This window comes from Pocillopora damicornis, chromosome 6 (genome assembly GCF_964200805.1).
Source record: "Pocillopora damicornis chromosome 6, jaPocDami1.2, whole genome shotgun sequence".
NCBI classification, from domain to species: Eukaryota; Metazoa; Cnidaria; class Anthozoa; order Scleractinia; family Pocilloporidae; genus Pocillopora; species Pocillopora damicornis.
The window spans coordinates 3,873,044-3,890,380 of NC_142675.1; the positions used below are offsets into that span (position 1 = coordinate 3,873,044).

Here is a 17,337-nt window from a genome sequence, read left to right on the forward strand (position 1 = left end):
TGATAGTTTGTTTAAATCGAAATCTTCCCCATCAATTTGTACTCAGAGATATAATAAATATCTTCCTAACCTCTTTTTATATCTATCATATCTGTAAGATCCAAGTGTAACATTTTTTCTATTATTCGTTCTTGCGTAATTTGTTTTTCCTTTGCGTACGCAAATTAGTTTGTACTTTTTTTCGTCCATTTGTTTAGTCTTTTTTTTTGGCGTTAATTTAGGTGTTTATCCCTTTCTGTCAGTTTTCGTGACCTCGTTAGCGTTTCCGTGCTGTTTCATCTTCATTAGCGCCTTTCTATAGTTTTATTTTCCACATGTTCTAGCGTATTTTCATATCGTAGTTTTGCAGTATAGTTTTGGGCAGTTCAGTTTGGTCCGCGCTTAGCGCAGTTCTGTTTAGTTTTGTTGCAAGCCTCTTCGCGTTATTCGCAGTCCGCTTTACAGAAGTTTTCTCTTGCCGAAACAATGTAAGTGTATTTCACAGTCCTCGTTTTGCAGTTTTGTTATTTCCTTACTCTAATTTACCTTAGTCGCAACTTGTAACTTTTTTGCTTTTTTACCGTTTTAGTTTCAACCCACGCTGTTTGTATGCACAGTCTTAGTACCAAGCACGTCGGCTACAATAAATCTTCATTCGAATTTGATTTGTGGTGTTGTTATTAAAGGCCAAGAGACTTACACACTTATTGCAGTTTCAATATCTGTAGCAACTAGAATTTGCATTTTTAGTTATTGTCAAGTAACTGCAAAATGATTTTATAGTTTTTCTTTCAATTGAACCACTGTTGTGATGTTCTGTTTCGATTCAGTAAAGGTCGCGTTTTTGCTTGTGGTTGTGTAAGAATTACGTAACACCGGTGGTGTTTTATCTTTCGCCAATACAAGCTTTGTTTTCGCTAGATAATTCTTGTTGCCAGTTGATTTCAACTAAGTCAGTGTTTGCGTTAGTTTTTTCTAGCGTCGTGTTACTTTTTATAAGAGTTCTAGCTACCGGACCTGGTTACGCCACACAATGTAAGTTCGTTTCTTTTTTATGTAGCTGTGTCGTTTATTGTTATTATTTTTGTACGAGATATTTGTATTATTTATTTATTTTCAGTCGAATCACATTTACACATCTACACATCTTTACATCCAAATATTCGTCTATATGGAAAACAGATTAAATATGCATTCAGGTCCTGGCGTTAAACGTGTTGTATTTATCTTCATCATCTGTAGCACGGAATTCTAGTAAATCAGGTTATATATTATTTTATTTTTTTAATGTAGGTAGAAGTAAAACGTTGCATAAGGTAACCTATTGTTAGTTTGTATATTTATATTCAAATAAAAGATCCGAACTTATATCCAAATGCCGTCACGAAAATAAGTTTTATCTAAAGAACATCTGACGCTTCCCCGCTACAATAGACTTTTGTCAATATATTCACACCTACTGCCTCACTGTCCTTCACTAATACATCCACATCCGTTGTAATTTTCGCTTTTTCTCACCTATTATATAACAACAACCCATTGTAATCAGCAGCTATCTTTTTTATATACATAAATTAGCCTACAAGAATGTTTTTCATTAAATCTGTCTGACGAGTGCGTAAGCACGAGACTCAGAGTTACAGGGAATCATGCGTGTTTTATTTTAGTCATTTTGAACTATAAATTTATATTCATAATCTTTTAACTTCTGAAGGACGAATACCCGTAAGGAAATAAAGTTGACTTGTTTTCTCGGTCCGTATCGTAAGTTATGGAGCCTCGTTTTTTCCTCTCGGATTTATGGCCTGCGCACTTGATCCAGGAATCCTAGCGGAAAGAAACTCGATTTTTGACTTACATTACGGAGGTATGTTGTGGCTGATTCATGGAAGTTAACTTATTCACTCTTACAAACTTTGCATTATTCAAGCCGCCGTGTGTATTTTGAGAAGCATCGGCCGACACATTCGAGTCGTGCTGCCGGGACACTGGCCGCCTTTCCGTTATTCCCTCAACTAGCACCTGAGTTTAAATTATAGATTTATGACAATTTCTTGACACTCGAGGTCAAGTTTGTCAAAAATTACGACACACTGATCTTGCGATTTTACTCGGAGATTATTAGCTTTGAAATTTAAACAACAAAAATATCAGAGAAAGAAGTAACTTAGTATTATCAACTGAGTTCATAACGTTAATTAGCCGCAACGTAGAGAGTTTAGCTTTGAAACTCTATACAGTGGTCAGTTTACGTTGTCAATTTAGTTTATAACACTTCATTATCCTGTTATATTCTCTCACCGACGCAGCACCACAGTTTCTTTAGAAACTGACCCCCTTTATCAGATAACGAAATAGAATGAACCGGTTTTTTTGTTGTTTTTGTTTTTTTAGCAGAGACCCACGCCTGTATTTCTTTGATTTACTTTGTGAATTATGACTTTAGGCAAGTTTAGTTGAATAAAAAGAAATTTATATACATATATAAAGATAAACAAGTCACATAATCGAAAACGTACATCTTTATTTTGCACTGTCAAAGAAACGTGAGACGATAATCGATAACCTAAAAAGAAAAACAATTAATCACAATTTCAATTGCTGATTTACCACGAAGGCAATTGCAATGAAAAAAAAGAAAAAAAGGCTGATAATGAAAAGCAATGATCATGGCCCTAGGTCCAGGCCTTTTGAAGATCTCTAGCAAAAGAGCACAACTGTCACAATCAAAGAACCCATGACAGTGTTGAACAGTGTGGGAAGAACAGCTGATACTCCAGCCTTTGCGTCTACGTCCCATCCGGGTCCAGTGTACCCCAGCTCTTTCCTCTGTTCCACCATCCACTTGCGGAGAGGCTCAAAGTATTCCGATAGAGCGCCAACATCCAGTGTTTCACTTCCGGTCATTTTTTGAGAGCTTCCGGCCAAGGCTTGCTTTTTCCCATCTTCAGCATATCCCTATAGATTGAAGGAGGGAAACGCTATTCAATACATAACGTTAATTGCTTTCTTCATGTGCGGGTTATGAAATTGAGATTTATAATTGTTAATAATGATAATAATAATAATAATAATAATAATAATAATAATAACAACAACAACAACAACAACGTATCAAAGAAATAATTTTTGGGGGACAAATAACATAGCATGGCGGTTAATTTCCTGGAACTGATCCTGACGACACTTTTGAACAAAACGGGACATAATTAATCAGAGTCTCCCGATATCCAATCATTGTCGAGTTTTGCTTTTTCTGGCCTCTTCTATGCTAATTTGAATTATTAAAAACGATTTAGAGCTTTAATAGGTGTAAAAAATAATCCAGTGAATAGTTTGTTGATAAATGAATGAAACGACGACGGTGACGCCGAGGAGAACGTCGGTTAAAAAAATGAACTTAGATTTTACTCACGAATCTCGTGATACTCTAGAGTCATTTAGTTTGTTTCTCGCTTTCCAAACTACCTCGGAACTGAATATGGAACACAGCGTTTAATTACAAATAGAAATTTAAAAAATAAGCCGTCGTCGTTCACGTTCGCCGGACAAGGCAAAGTTTGGTCATAAGTAGAAAAATAAGTATCACATTCACAAGAGATAAAAATATTTTCATACTTCTCAGTACAACAGTGGTTCAGCAATAGCTGAAGGAACAAGCATATCAGCAAAAAGTACCACATCTTTGTCAATATTTACCCGATCTTCTTTCCCGCTTCTTTAGACTCGTAGATGGAGCAGGTATGCAAAGGTCCCGTATGTCCGGCTGCCTCACAGGCGGCCTTGTGGAACTGGAATTGTAGCACGTAGCTCATAGAGTACCTGAGCAATAAAAATAAAAATAATTAAATTTGGTCAGTGACACATTCATCGGAGAAATATTCTACCCTACACAAGGTTTCTTGGACAAGCCGTCTTCCCGACGTTTAGCTTGAAAAACGAAGCGCGATAACTTAACGCGGGAGATCAATATGAGACCCGACCCATGCCTCTCTCCTTTTCACAGTCCGCTGCTTCTTAAGCACCATTTACTATCACGCTACATTTCACCAATTGAACGCCTGGAAAAGGAAACAATTTATTCTCAGTCATCCCTGTTTCCCTTTAGTTCATCCATTCCTCGTTGCCGTTTTTCTATTCTCACAAACTGTTATTTGTCCAATGAAAAACCATGCAGATTATGAATTCAAAATTTCCATCGCGCAACAAACAATGTACGACAAACAAGGCACCGCTGATGACATGTTTCGAGCTATGAAGAGCAACCCTTTTGAAAAACTTACCTACCTGAGGGGAAACGAGAATTCCTTCGGATTATCGAGAGTTCGAGTTATTAAAGGTTTGAGTTCCGCGGTGAAAATTACAACGAATAAATGACGCCAGGGGGTTCGAATAACAAAAGCCGCCCTGAGGAGAGAGGCGTTGCCCTTCTCTCCTCCCCTCACGTTTTGATGGGGCAATTTAACCAGTTCAACTAAAATATACGGTCTCGAAATCATATCATAGATTATTTCAACAGGATCGTGCATGGCGAAATAATCAACAATTATTCACCGAAGTGGAGGTGAAAAGTGGTGGATATTTACCGAGCCGCGAAGCAGCTAAGGAAGTATCTGTTACTTCCAACGACAATCAGGCGAATAATTGTTTTAGCATATACCACACAGATATAAAAAAATTAGTTTACTGCTTTCAATACATCGAAAAATGCTCAGAAATTTAGCTCTTAAAGCGCGATTTTTTTTTTCTCAGCAACTCGGAGGTGAATAGTAATTACTATTTACTTCCAAACTAGCCAATAAGCGCGCGCGCGGAAAGCACAATTCACAGGTGTGGTTTATTCTTAGATGTTATCTGACGTTTTTCAAACAACTGGCTTCGGAAAATATACATGCAAAGATGTTTGCATTTGTTATTACAACTCGTCTGGTGGAGATTGGCTTCCTAACCCCAACCCCCTTGTGGCCTCCCCTCCCTTCCCCCGCCAGTCGACTGTGAAAGGGATCAGAATAAACTTCTCTCCCACTGGCTACAATACCCACCTGATGTATGGTGTATTAGCTGGAATGTGTTATTTGCATCAGGGATCAAAGTCATTTTCTGTCCTTTCCACAGCAGGTTCCATTCCTTGGTATTTAGTCCTCAGTTCCCACCACGCGGTATTGTAATTCTCCTCAGTGATCTTACCGCTGAAAACTTTCCATCTCCATTGGTCGATCAAGACTCCGAGAGGAAGGAAAGCCACCTCACGCAGAGCCATCTTCATCAAGGCGTTTATGTCGGATTCTACAAAACGAAGTTCAAAGAAATAAAGCTTGTGCTTAAATTCATTCTGTTCACAGCTGTTTATCCAGCCGGTAAGCTAGTAAGCGTAAGTTTCGAAAGAAACTGTGGTGTTCCGTCGGTGGGAGAGTATAACAAGGTAATTCGGTATTATCAACTGTTGATAATGGTTGACAGCGCGAATTGCCCACCCTCAAGAGTTTCAAAGCTGACAAAAGTTGATAGCGTAAATTGGCCACCGTTAAGAGTTTCAAAGCTGACGTTTCGAGCGTTAGCCCCTCGTCATTTTCTCAGACGAAGGACTAACGCTCGAAACGTCTGCTTTGAAACTATTAACGGTGGCCAATTTTACGTTATCAACCCAGTTGATAATAACAAATGGTCTTGTTAGAATCTACAGTATTTGTGTTATATGTTAAAAAAGCAAAATGTCTTTGACGGTGATATAATCTGTGCGTCTGTCCTCCTATATATCCATGAGCATGAACCACTCAAAATGCTCGTATAATTCAGCGTAACATAAAGAGAGAGGAAATCTGTCGAATATACAGTTCAATCCATCCATCCATACACCAGCCCTACTATTTTCAAAATAGCTACTATTAATTGTTTCCCCGTTCGTGGTATTTCTTCCACAAATATCTCCGCAAGAGTGTCATGCACATAAGCTACAGTTTCTAATGATTACAAACCACAGCACTTAACAGACGTTAAAAATAGCGTCATGCAGAATGGTGCAAACTCTTTGTTATTGAACTGCCGGTAAAAAGGGGGCTGTAGTGTTGCTACAGCTACCTAATACTACATAAGTAAAAAGATAGTAATGACAGCTTTTTTAAAACTGTTGATGAAAACGTTCCTTTGAGTTCAACAGTCAGTGGTAACTTTTACAAGGTGTTCATTAACCTTCTGACTCCCCAAAGTGATTAACATGTAACTTCTCCCTATAGTATCCAAACACTAATCAGCATACAGGTAATGAGAATATTCAAACTTATCAGGCAGAAGCTGCTATCTTGATCTAGCACCAAGTTCTCACAACAAATTTACAAGGAAATGTTACACCGCTGGAGGGGAGAATTAACAATCAGATCTTGGGAGTTAAAGGGTTCAATCATTGGAGAATTCTTCACTTAACCCTTTCACTCCCATGAGTGACCAAGACAGAATTTCTCCTTACAATATCAATATAATATCCACCAGATAGTGATGAGAAAAAAGAAAAATATCAATTTGGGGATAATTAGTTGATCTAATACTAAATTCTATGAACTAACATTATAAGAATTGTATTGGTGACAGTAAGGAGAATTACAAATTTGATCTGGGAGTTAAAGGGTTAAGCACTTTAACACTCTGACTGAAAAATCTAATAAGTAATTCTTGTTACTGTTTGCCATACAATTCTTATGATAGACAATTCTTACGATTAAAGAATTTGGTATTGGATTAACTAATAATCCTCTCATTGATATTTTTCTTTATTCTCATCTCAGCCCAGGGTTGTATTGACATTTGTTGGGAGATTGGCCCAGAAGATTTTCCCCTTTCTCTCGAGCTCTCATCCAATCCAATTCAAAACTTGAAATAATCAGGACTTAATCAATAGCATTTTCCAACGCTTAATTTTACTTCATTTCATGTTGAGTTCCCATTGGCTCCCTGTGATATTTTCCTTTGTTCTGATTGGCCATTGTAATGACTCACACAACAAGTGCTATAAGTTGAAAAATATTCAAATTGTACATGTACCTGTCAGCTCCTGTCTTCTTGTTGTACACTCATTGACCATGTCTTCTGGGATGACACCTACCCCTTTGAACCTGTTAGTTAATAATTAAAATCAGCAATGGTTGTTTAACAAAGAAAGAGCCAATTATCATATTTCAGCTAAATTTTTTGGGAGATTTTTAGCTCAAGTTATGGCATCTTAAGAATAGCTGGATCAGGGTTATTGAATTTCTAGCCTTGTGATTGGCTAAACAGCTGAATAAAAAAAAATAGAAGTTACAAGAATGAATAATCTTACCCATGATTTCCCTCAAAGTAATAAGCCTTCCAGCACACAAGGTCAGTGACTCCTTTTACCTCAGATTCCAAACCAATTAGCAACTGGGTGAAGGCTGCAGTGTGTTGTAACTTTGCTCTGGGGAAAATAATTTTTCACTTTTTCTAATAGGAAGTTCCTTTGATATGCATTGTGGAATAAAAATCAGCAATAGAAACGACCAATTTTTTCAAGTCATTTTCAAATATCAAATATTAGCATATAAATGTAATAGTTTAAAAAAAAATAAACAGATGAATATGTAACAAGCATCTTCTCAAATGTAGTGGATGATCTTTTCTGTTGTTCTTGTCAACTCTTGAAAATCTCAGTGTCAATCCAATCCATAGTCATAGGAATTCAATTGTGGCCTCACAATTGACATGTTTAATGCTACACTGTTCAGGTCATTTTTTGCAAACATTTTGTTCTGTTTCTCATTTGTTATATCTATATAAATTTTTACCATGTTCCTTCTTTAGGACCAGAATTTTAACTCTTTTATAACAAAAAAAAATTCCACATTCTTTCCCCTATCACCTATTCTGTAGACCTTATCATTTCAATCATTCTCAGGGATTTTTTCAGAAAACCCAAGGGCTTCACTTGTTTTTCAAATTTTGGCCAGATATGATCACCTCTCTGAATAAATTTAGGTGTTGATGTAAAAATTTGTATTGATAATCAATTATCCAAAACTATTTTTAATAATAGCACAGTGCTTGGACTGTAGTCAATTTTCCAACACAAATTCAAATTAGAAATAAGTGCCATAAGACATAAATGATCACACTACAATTGCACACTTAACAATTTTCGGAAACCTGATAACTCATCTGTAAAAAAGCTCGAAGAAGGAAAGGCACTTTTTTCCATTCAAAATCTAAACCACTACATTACCTTAAGATACTGACAGTGCTAAATAAATTACTTACAGCTTGCTGTCCTAAGTTAGAACTACAAAACTGTTTAACCTTTTTTTTTTAATTTTTTCTTTCCTTTTTTTAACATAGTAATGCAAGGTAATGTAGTATTGTTATTGTGCCACAATAAAAAAAACCCCTTGAAAAATCAATGAGAAATTTTCCCTTTCACTCTCATAATTTGGTTTTTCAGCATCACATAAGTCCAAGCTTCAAAACCCCTCTCCCCCTAACTGGCCATCCCTCACACATTTGAACCTTTGAAGACGGACTCATTAAAATTCCCACCTCACCACAGGTGTACATGTATGTTGCTGACAAGAGCTTTTACTTTTTGCACACATAAACATCATAACTACATGTTCATCTGTTTTTGATGACAATTCAAACTGTAAATCCTTTATGATTACAGTAGGATACTCTGTAACAAAGCTGTGACAAGTTCAGAAAAGTTCCTTCAGAAATGTATAAAGAACAGTAAGGAGAATATGCATCTTGATGTTAGGGAATAAATGGTTGATAGACTCACCTGGTGTCAATAATGTTAATGTTTATCTTTCCAATCGACATATGCGGCTGCAGATTAAAACAACATACATATATACAGTTGTATCTTCTTGAAATATACAAAGAATATTATTTCATTATGCAGATCATATTAAAACACCAGAATTTCTACTGTATTTAAGACATAACATCTTCACTATGCCTTGTGAACATGCTAAAAAAGATGTAGCAATGTTGCTATGGCAACCATGTATATAATCTCCAAACTGTATATTCCTGAGATTTTTGTTTCTCTATTTACTACAGCAAATTAAATGACCTTGAATTCTACTTTCTTGGGAGTTCTAAAAAGATTGAAAAAGGATCTCTCTAGCCAGGCTGAAATTCAACTGTGGTTACATGTGTATGAAAATCATATATTTGAATTCCCAATGATAAAGCAGCAGTGAAAACAACACCTGTAAAAAAATTCAGGCCTATACATTTTGACCCATGACCTCTGGGATACCAGTCCAATGCTCTATCAACTGAGCTACAAGGCTATAACAAGCCAACTGGGAGTTGGTCATTTTGTTGGTTTGTAATAAATCCATTGGTGATCAATAAATGACTGTGATTATATGAATGTCATACATTTGAACTGTGGTTTATTTAATAAATCATAGTACTGTTACTTAATACCAACCTGTAAGGTTATTCCTCGCTGTCATTGCAGATCCATGGAATCCATAGTGGCTCCTACATTGTCCTTACCTCGCACCTGGTTAGAAAAAAAGGATGAATACCAAACAACCAAATCTAATTCATGGATATATTGATGCATCTTTCTTGAGCAAAGAATTTGTTTCGCATCAATAAGGTATAAAAAAAACCTGAGATACACTGTATCAATGCTTTGGAGCTACAGTGAGATTATGTATCTTGTATCTTCACATTTGTTTGTCATAAGAAGTCTGATCATACTGGTGAGAGTGGTTCCCTGAAGGACTGTTGTTGGTAGAAGTGACTCCAGTTTTAACAATACCAGTGTGTTACGATATAATCTAACAAACAGAAAGAATGCTATACTCCTTTAGACTTCACTACTTTATTAAACAACTTTTAATATTTTTAATGCAGAGCAAGTCCAACAGGAAATACAGTAATTATCCTCAATATTTACTTACTTAAGCCCACAACAATCTGTGTCTTGTCTCACCACTGACACAAAGTCACCGTTTTCTCCAAAGTTCCTTGAATTAAACAGTCTTCACAATAGCCCTCTCACTCTGTGTATAGCTTTCCAAGCAGTCATTCACTTCTGACAACAACAACTACTACTACACAACTGAGTCCTTATAGACATTTACAAAGTATTCTAGAACATTCCGGAAACTTACAACATGACTATCTCAGTGGACTGGTATTATATCATGACTACATTACCTAATGAAATGTTCTGTTATGTTCCATGGAATGCTTCTCAGCATGACAAAACATTCTTACCAGATATTGTCTAGATACTTATTTCTACAGTCACTATCTATAACAAGTGGAAGTTATAAAGTCATAATCATTTGACACAAGTGGTGACTTCCACCAAGGTTGTCAAATCATCAATCTTTACTGACAACAGCAGTCCTTTCCAGGCCTACTCTAACCCAGACAATCAGACAACACAATCAAATACTATTACTGCAAGTTGTCAAACCTTTGCTATTTAGAAATAATTGATTGCAGAAGCTGTGGTTTAAACTGTACATCAACTTGATATTAACAAAGTCTTTGTTTCAGAGATATTATCAGAACTCTCTTCAACCTATGGAAGTTTGACACCTCTTGAACTTTAAGTAAATTTCAATCCACAACACATGTTGAGACAGGGCAAAAATCACTATTTGTATAATCACTCAAAACCCATGGGAAATTGGCTTTGAACTGTTTCAATATGTATCAAAATCCATTCGTGAAAAATTTTTTTTTGGTCTTGTCAGAATTCCTATCAACCTCCAGAAGTTTGATATCACTTAAACTTCAAGTAAATTTTGATCCATAACACACTAAGGAAAAAAAACTGCAGTAAAGATTTCAACTAGAAACCACAGGGCAAAATCATTATTTGTATAATCATGCAAAACCCATGGAAATTAAACTTTGAACTGTTAAAACAAACATCGAAGTCAATTAGTGAAATATTTTTTTTCTCTTGTCAAGAGAATGGCACTAAAAAACAATTTAGAGTCCGCAGGAGGAATAGAATCTCAGACCTTCAGATTCACCAATTTGATGATCTACTACTGAGTCACAGAGACTTTGCTGTGAGCTCAATTGTTACAAGGTCCACATGTGAGATGCATCCTGCAAAGTAGGATTGGTAAAGTTGAAAGCATTTCTAAAGGCAAATCAAAGTCCATTGTTCTCACCTCATGCATTTGACTGATTCTTCCAGTATAAAACAAAAGTCTCTCTGTGAGTGTGGTTTTTCCAGAGTCAATATGGGCAGATATACCAATATTTCTGATTTTTGACACATCCTTCCGTCAAAAAAAGGAGACAATGTTACATGTATGCCCAATGTACACAGCCATGCCCAATTCACAAATTGAAAGTGGTTTAGCATGATCTGTACTCTTATCGACAATGATATTCATTATCACAGAGGTCAAAATTTGCTGCAGACTCATGCGGCCCAGTCAGATGAATCAGCAAAAACTTTTGAGCAATGTGATGATGAACATCATTGTATAGAGACTATGCTAAACCCCTGTCAATTCCTTTTTTACCACAATAATGATGTCAAACAAAATGATTCTTTCAGTGATAAAGGTATTGCATGACCAGTTGATGCAAGCAGCGTTGCTCATGCTATCAACAACAGCAAATTGGCCAATCAAATTGCAACATTACTGCTGATTGTAGAAAAGAAATGTTTCAAAAATACACATGGCATCCAGTAATAAAAAATTCCCCAATTTCAAGGGCCTGTATTCATGAATGAACACTAGGGAAAAAAATTTAGGTTTTCGCTAATTAATGTTAGTAGTAGCTGGAAATAGGGTAAAGTAACAGGAGAATATCATTCATTGGGAATAAAAGATAAGGCTGTGTTTAAATGCTAGGTAGCCAAATATTTTCACAGAATTTCTACTGAAAGATTATTCTTAAGAGTATCAAATATTAGTTTAGAAATATTAATTAAGTAATTCCAAAAATTATTTTGGCTTTTTACTACAGAGCACAAATTATCAGAGCAGATGCATACTATAAAATTGCAAGGTTTTCAACAACTCTGAAACATTTCTCACCTGGCGATTTCATAGGATCTAAGTAAATGCTTAGAAAATTTGTCCTCTAAAACACCACAATAATTTTTGGAGTAGCTTGGCATTCCTAAACAATCAGTAGGTTTGCAAGAGAAAATTTGGGGGAAAATCAACATTACTTTATTTTAGTAATAAGAACTTGGTGTTTGATCAAGATACCAGATAAATTTGAGTATTCTCATCAACTGTTTGTTGCATAATGCATGGATATTACAGGGAGAAGGGACATGTTAATCACTTTTGGGAGTCAGAGGGTTAATGAACACCCTGTGAAAGTTATAACTGACTGTTGAACTCAAAGGAACATTTTCACCGACAGTTTTGAAAGACTGTTCCTTGTAATACAATAAATAAAATATATACATTTTTAACCCCGGTGAAAATGTAGTCAAAAACTGTCAATCTCCGTGAGAAAGTTAAGCACTCACCGTTGCTTCAGAGGCAAAAAATCGAGCCTTCACCTACGAAAAAAAAGCATTCGTTCGTAAGATTCAGGATAAATTACTAACCAAAGGAAACAAATACGAGCAACTTGTACTCCCTAATATCATATTGAACTCAATCTGGATTCATTATTTCCCATATTAATCAAAATACGAAAATAATCAGTTTAAAATCATATTACTGTTTTGATTTTTTATTCTCTCGTTCTATAACTTCTATAACTTTCTGATTTTAACAAATCACAACCGATACGATAGTCCTGACTGTTTGAGAAAGATGTACGATTATGTAAGCTTTTCACTTCTTCGTGATTGAGGATTCTCGTTTAGTAAAAATTACCAAAAAGTTAAATTACGGTCTAAACACCAAGGTTGCAAATCTTACATTACGAGAAAGAAGACGAAGTCCAGATCGCTGGATCAACAGTGTCGCTAAACCCATTTTTCGAGCTAAAACATCATAGTCCGTATATCTCAGGAAATCTTTCAAAGTAATTTCTACCAGGCGCACGTGAAAGGAGTATGCGCATGACCAGATAATGACTACTGCTGTTGACCAGTTTTGTGGAAAAAAAAGGAAGCCGGCTCCAAACTCATACCACGTGCCATATCAAAATGTACATTTTAAAATTTTTACTAGAAACTTCAATTTATATTTGTTAGCGTTCCCAAGAGTAACCCTCCGTTCATTGGCTTTATGATACGACTTCTATGATACGACTTTTAAGATACGACTTTACGCGCCGCCGTTTGAAAACAGGTGACTAACCGGGCCCAAGACCCGTAGAGTGCGCGGTTCAATTTGGTTATTGTAAAAAACAGAAAACCATAATTTGAATCAAGAATAGTTTTACTTGTGACTCCGTCTCCAACGTGTAAATACAGATCACCAAAAGATAGATCAAAGTGACACTATGATGAACTCGTGGATATACTGCACAGAATACATGGTACCGGATTTAACTAAAAGCCAATGACCCTGAAATTTCAAGAAATATAATTGAACAGTTATTCCCACAAGAGTCGCAATGAATTCCTCAGCCATATTCAATTTAATAAATCGACACTCTTGGTCTGTACTCTTATCTACAACGATATTCATCATCACAGTGGTCAAAATCTTGAGGACTTACTTGGCTGCGCCTCGTGAGTTCGCAACAAAGTTTGAGCAAAGTGATAACAAGATCTAACAAATATCGTTGTCGATTAGAGGACTGACCACACCAAACCACTTTCGACATATTTGTTACCACAATATTGACGTTGAATAAAACGATTCTTCCAGTGCGTGACTAGAGTTCGTGACTGTGCTCTTATCGACAACGGCATTCCTGCAAGTTGCGGTAAAATTTATTATAGGACCCGTCCGGCCCTGCGTGCGTAATCGTAAGGCCGAAAAACCATGGAGAAAGACGACGTGAAAAAGCGGTCCGGCCCTTGTGTACTTGTACGACTTGATTGCAAAAAGGGAACGAAACATTGTTCGCTGTTGTTGCGAAAAAATGAGTGGCAACAGTAGACAAAAATGAGTGATAAGTCACGTCTTCCGATAAATTGTGAGTTTCTTGCTCAACCTGTGTTAAACAGTAACCCCAATTGAGGTCTCTACAAGTAATTCGTCTGGAACTTAACCTAACAAAGCTGGACAACTTAATCGAGGATGACTCATTTTTATAATGACTGATACAGTGTAATGGCGGACAGTTAAAACGAAAATTTGTTACTTGCTGAAAATAAGAAAAGAAAACTGTCTTTTCTTTGCAGTACTCAGGGGGGCGTAATTTCATCAAAATGAAATCATAATCAGGTGAACGGGAAGATATTTTCCTCTTTGTCCTTACCTCGAGAAGCTTCAACTAAACGTTCCTGTAAGATAGATTCCTTTGACGCATGGTAACCTCACAGAAGATTACCCTCCCAACCCTTCCCCGACCCCAAGTCTTACTTGTTACAACTCTTGAGTAGTCTACACCCACAAACCAAGTACAGTAAACAATGTCGCCAGTAAAAAAAACCTTTATTACAAAATCTTTGCGGTTTTATTTACATTTAGCATAGCATGTCACTCCAATGATTAAAATTAGGTACGTTTTGGCCGATTTCGAACTTTCGTATTATTTGCCAAAATAAAAACTCGCTGGAACTTTTGAATATTACTTTTGAAAACAATTCACCGAAAGGGCCTTTTGGAGCAAATAAAAAAATTTGAATTTTTGCTTGTGTCGCCGGATTCTTGAAAATTACTGACTTCTCTTAAGTTCTAGGCTTCTTCATGTACTATAATGTATACGTGCCCACAAACTGGTCTATTTCGCTGATTGAGATTGGTACACTGAAAGATGTCGGTCCTCAACAAATCACACAGAAATAAATCATGTTTAACTGTACACCAAACTGCTCATCGAGAGGGTCAAAATGCATTTACAACTGTCCTGTTCTATTTTAGAATCGATCAATTTTTTATGAGCATTATATGAGTCGGTTTACGTTATATTCGATGAAACACCCTCGAGTAACTGCCGTATTTTAAAGCAAAAATATTGATAAACGCCGCCCCCGAATAAATACCAAATCATTACGCGACTCTTATTCGAATAATAGACTCAAAAAAGCAGACCGATGACTACTGAGGGACTGTTTTCAAGGAGATGGGGAGCCCCAGATCGGTGAAGTAACCCGCCTAGCTGGGTAACCCGCCTGTCCATATAATCTATTATTTCATCTTGATCACGTTTACATGATAGGTGGGGCGACCCGTCTAGGCGGGTTGCCCAGTCTGCTGGGTAGGGTAACCCTGTCAGCAAGGGGGCAACATTGCCATGTAAACGTCTCAAGGTCGGTTAACCCGCCCACGCGGGGCGCCGTTCATGTTACAAAAGGATCAAATAAGGAAAACAACAGCGAAACACGAGTGTGTTAAGACTTTGTACATTTCTTGGTCTTCCCATGCAGAACTAAAACGTTAAAACATCAATTTTTATATCCACTTAGCAATAAAACCTCGACAGCGATTTAGTCACGTTTTTACTTTTAATTCAACACTACATTCACGCGTTATGCCAAAGTGAAAGCGTTGTACTGTCAGAAACGGTTAACGCATCGAGCTATTGGCCAAAATCTTAGAGGAAAATTGATTACGTTTTTTCTGCAATGTTTTTACCACACGTCCTAGTGACATCTTAAACTCCTTAATTGCAAGTGTGATAACAACCTCGAGAAACTTCATCCTGGCATCCCGGGGTTGTAAGATTGTATGTAAACGCTGGCTATTTTTAGCCCACGGTTAGGCGGGTCACCTCACCTACCTGGGGTCCCCCACATTCATGTAAACAGGCCTTAGGGCAATGAAATACAGGTTGGTGGTTGATTACTATTAGCCTGGAACTTCTTCGACTGCAAAACTAAAGATAGTATTGCTTACGTATTGCAGTCGGAAAAAAAAATCCATTAAGTAATAGTGCCAGAAGGGTCCACCAAGTATATCCAGGCACCGGACGTTTCTTGGAACAAGCCGTTCAAGGCCACTTGCACTTAAAAGGAATGATTGGCTGGGTACCGTGGGAATTCACGAAGAAACAGCTGCTGAAATTTGAAATTATCCCCGAAAAGTACCATTTTGGAGTGAATTCTTGATTCTTGAGCAGAGCTACCCACAGAGGTAATAAAAAAAAACTCTCGAGCTGCATGTTGAACCTTCCCGTGAACGACATGATTCACTGCCCCAAGGAACGACAGCCTTGTGGCAATGCACGATTATTGCTTCTATCGCAGTTGCAAGTTCTGAGTAAGCAAGGCACAAATCCCTTTGAATGTACCGGTTCTGATTTTGAGAGAGCACATCCGTCATTATATCTTTTGGATTCGGATCATGAAGAGGACAGAGACATTGAAATTGGGTGAACTATGTTCACTTTATTTCACATTAAGTATTGCAGTAGTATTAACACGCAGATTGTGAAATTGAGGACAAGCACTAGAACGTGTTTTTGTTTTTTTACAATTAAAATGGTCGGTTACGATACTATTGTTTGCAAAAAGTAAATTGAATTTTAAATAAACGCCGCCCTCGAATAAACATCGTACTTGAATCACGAAAATTTTAATAAACGCCGCGGCGTTTAATCGAATAAACATGATAAGTGAAAACACTTTATTAGCTCCATATTTAAGAGAGCTCCTTTGTAAGAAATTTTTATAAGAGTTGTTTACAGTTTGTTGGACCCAGTTCTATCCAGCAATCTTTCGATGAAAGAATTTATAATTGGTGCCAATCCTGATCTTCCTGCAGCCAGCTAATTTCCCCAAGGTCTTGAAACAGGTAGGAAATCGACAATCATCCCTTTATATCTGGGTCTCTTCTGACTCGTCATTAAGTACAAGGCCTTTGCGGAAGTAGGCATCCGCCGGCACACATTACCATTTTAGAGTTATCCACAACAACTTTGTTTACCTCGCCCCTATTGTGTCCCCACCTCCCCCCTATTGTCAATCCCCCCCCCCCACCCCACAAACCTCCCGTTCAGGAAGCTTTCAGTGATCAAATTTCATGGAATGGCTCTGCAGCTCGCAACAGAAATAAAAAAACAATGCCTATGAATGTTTTTTGTCTTGGTTTTTAATGAAAGAGAGACGCTCGAAACTTTGAAGTAATGAAAATCAAAGGGCTCTTAGAGCCAGCTCATTCATGTTATGGCTTAGGTTTGAATTGATTTCTTGGACTTGCTGAATATAGGTGCAGATGAATTCGGTTTATGTGAACTTTCAAGACTTTTGGAATAAATTTTCTTTTATTTTTGGGCAGTTGTGTGATAAGAAAACTTTTGCATTCGTAGTGATGGGGATCGGAAGAAAGT

At 37.0% G+C, this 17,337-nt stretch overlaps 1 pseudogene across 1 annotated transcript; it reads right to left on the reverse strand.

Annotated features, from left to right (window-relative positions):
- Nucleotides 1-2,483: 2,483 nt before the first annotated feature.
- On the reverse strand, nt 2,484-11,122 carry LOC149043500 (angiotensin-converting enzyme-like; annotated as a pseudogene). Its single transcript, XR_016187888.1, has 8 exons — nt 9,906-11,122; nt 9,425-9,499; nt 8,762-8,808; nt 7,292-7,408; nt 7,015-7,085; nt 5,022-5,265; nt 3,679-3,801; nt 2,484-2,937 (listed from the first exon to the last, which is right to left on the reverse strand). The product of XR_016187888.1 is annotated as an angiotensin-converting enzyme-like (transcript).
- Nucleotides 11,123-17,337: the final 6,215 nt, after the last annotated feature.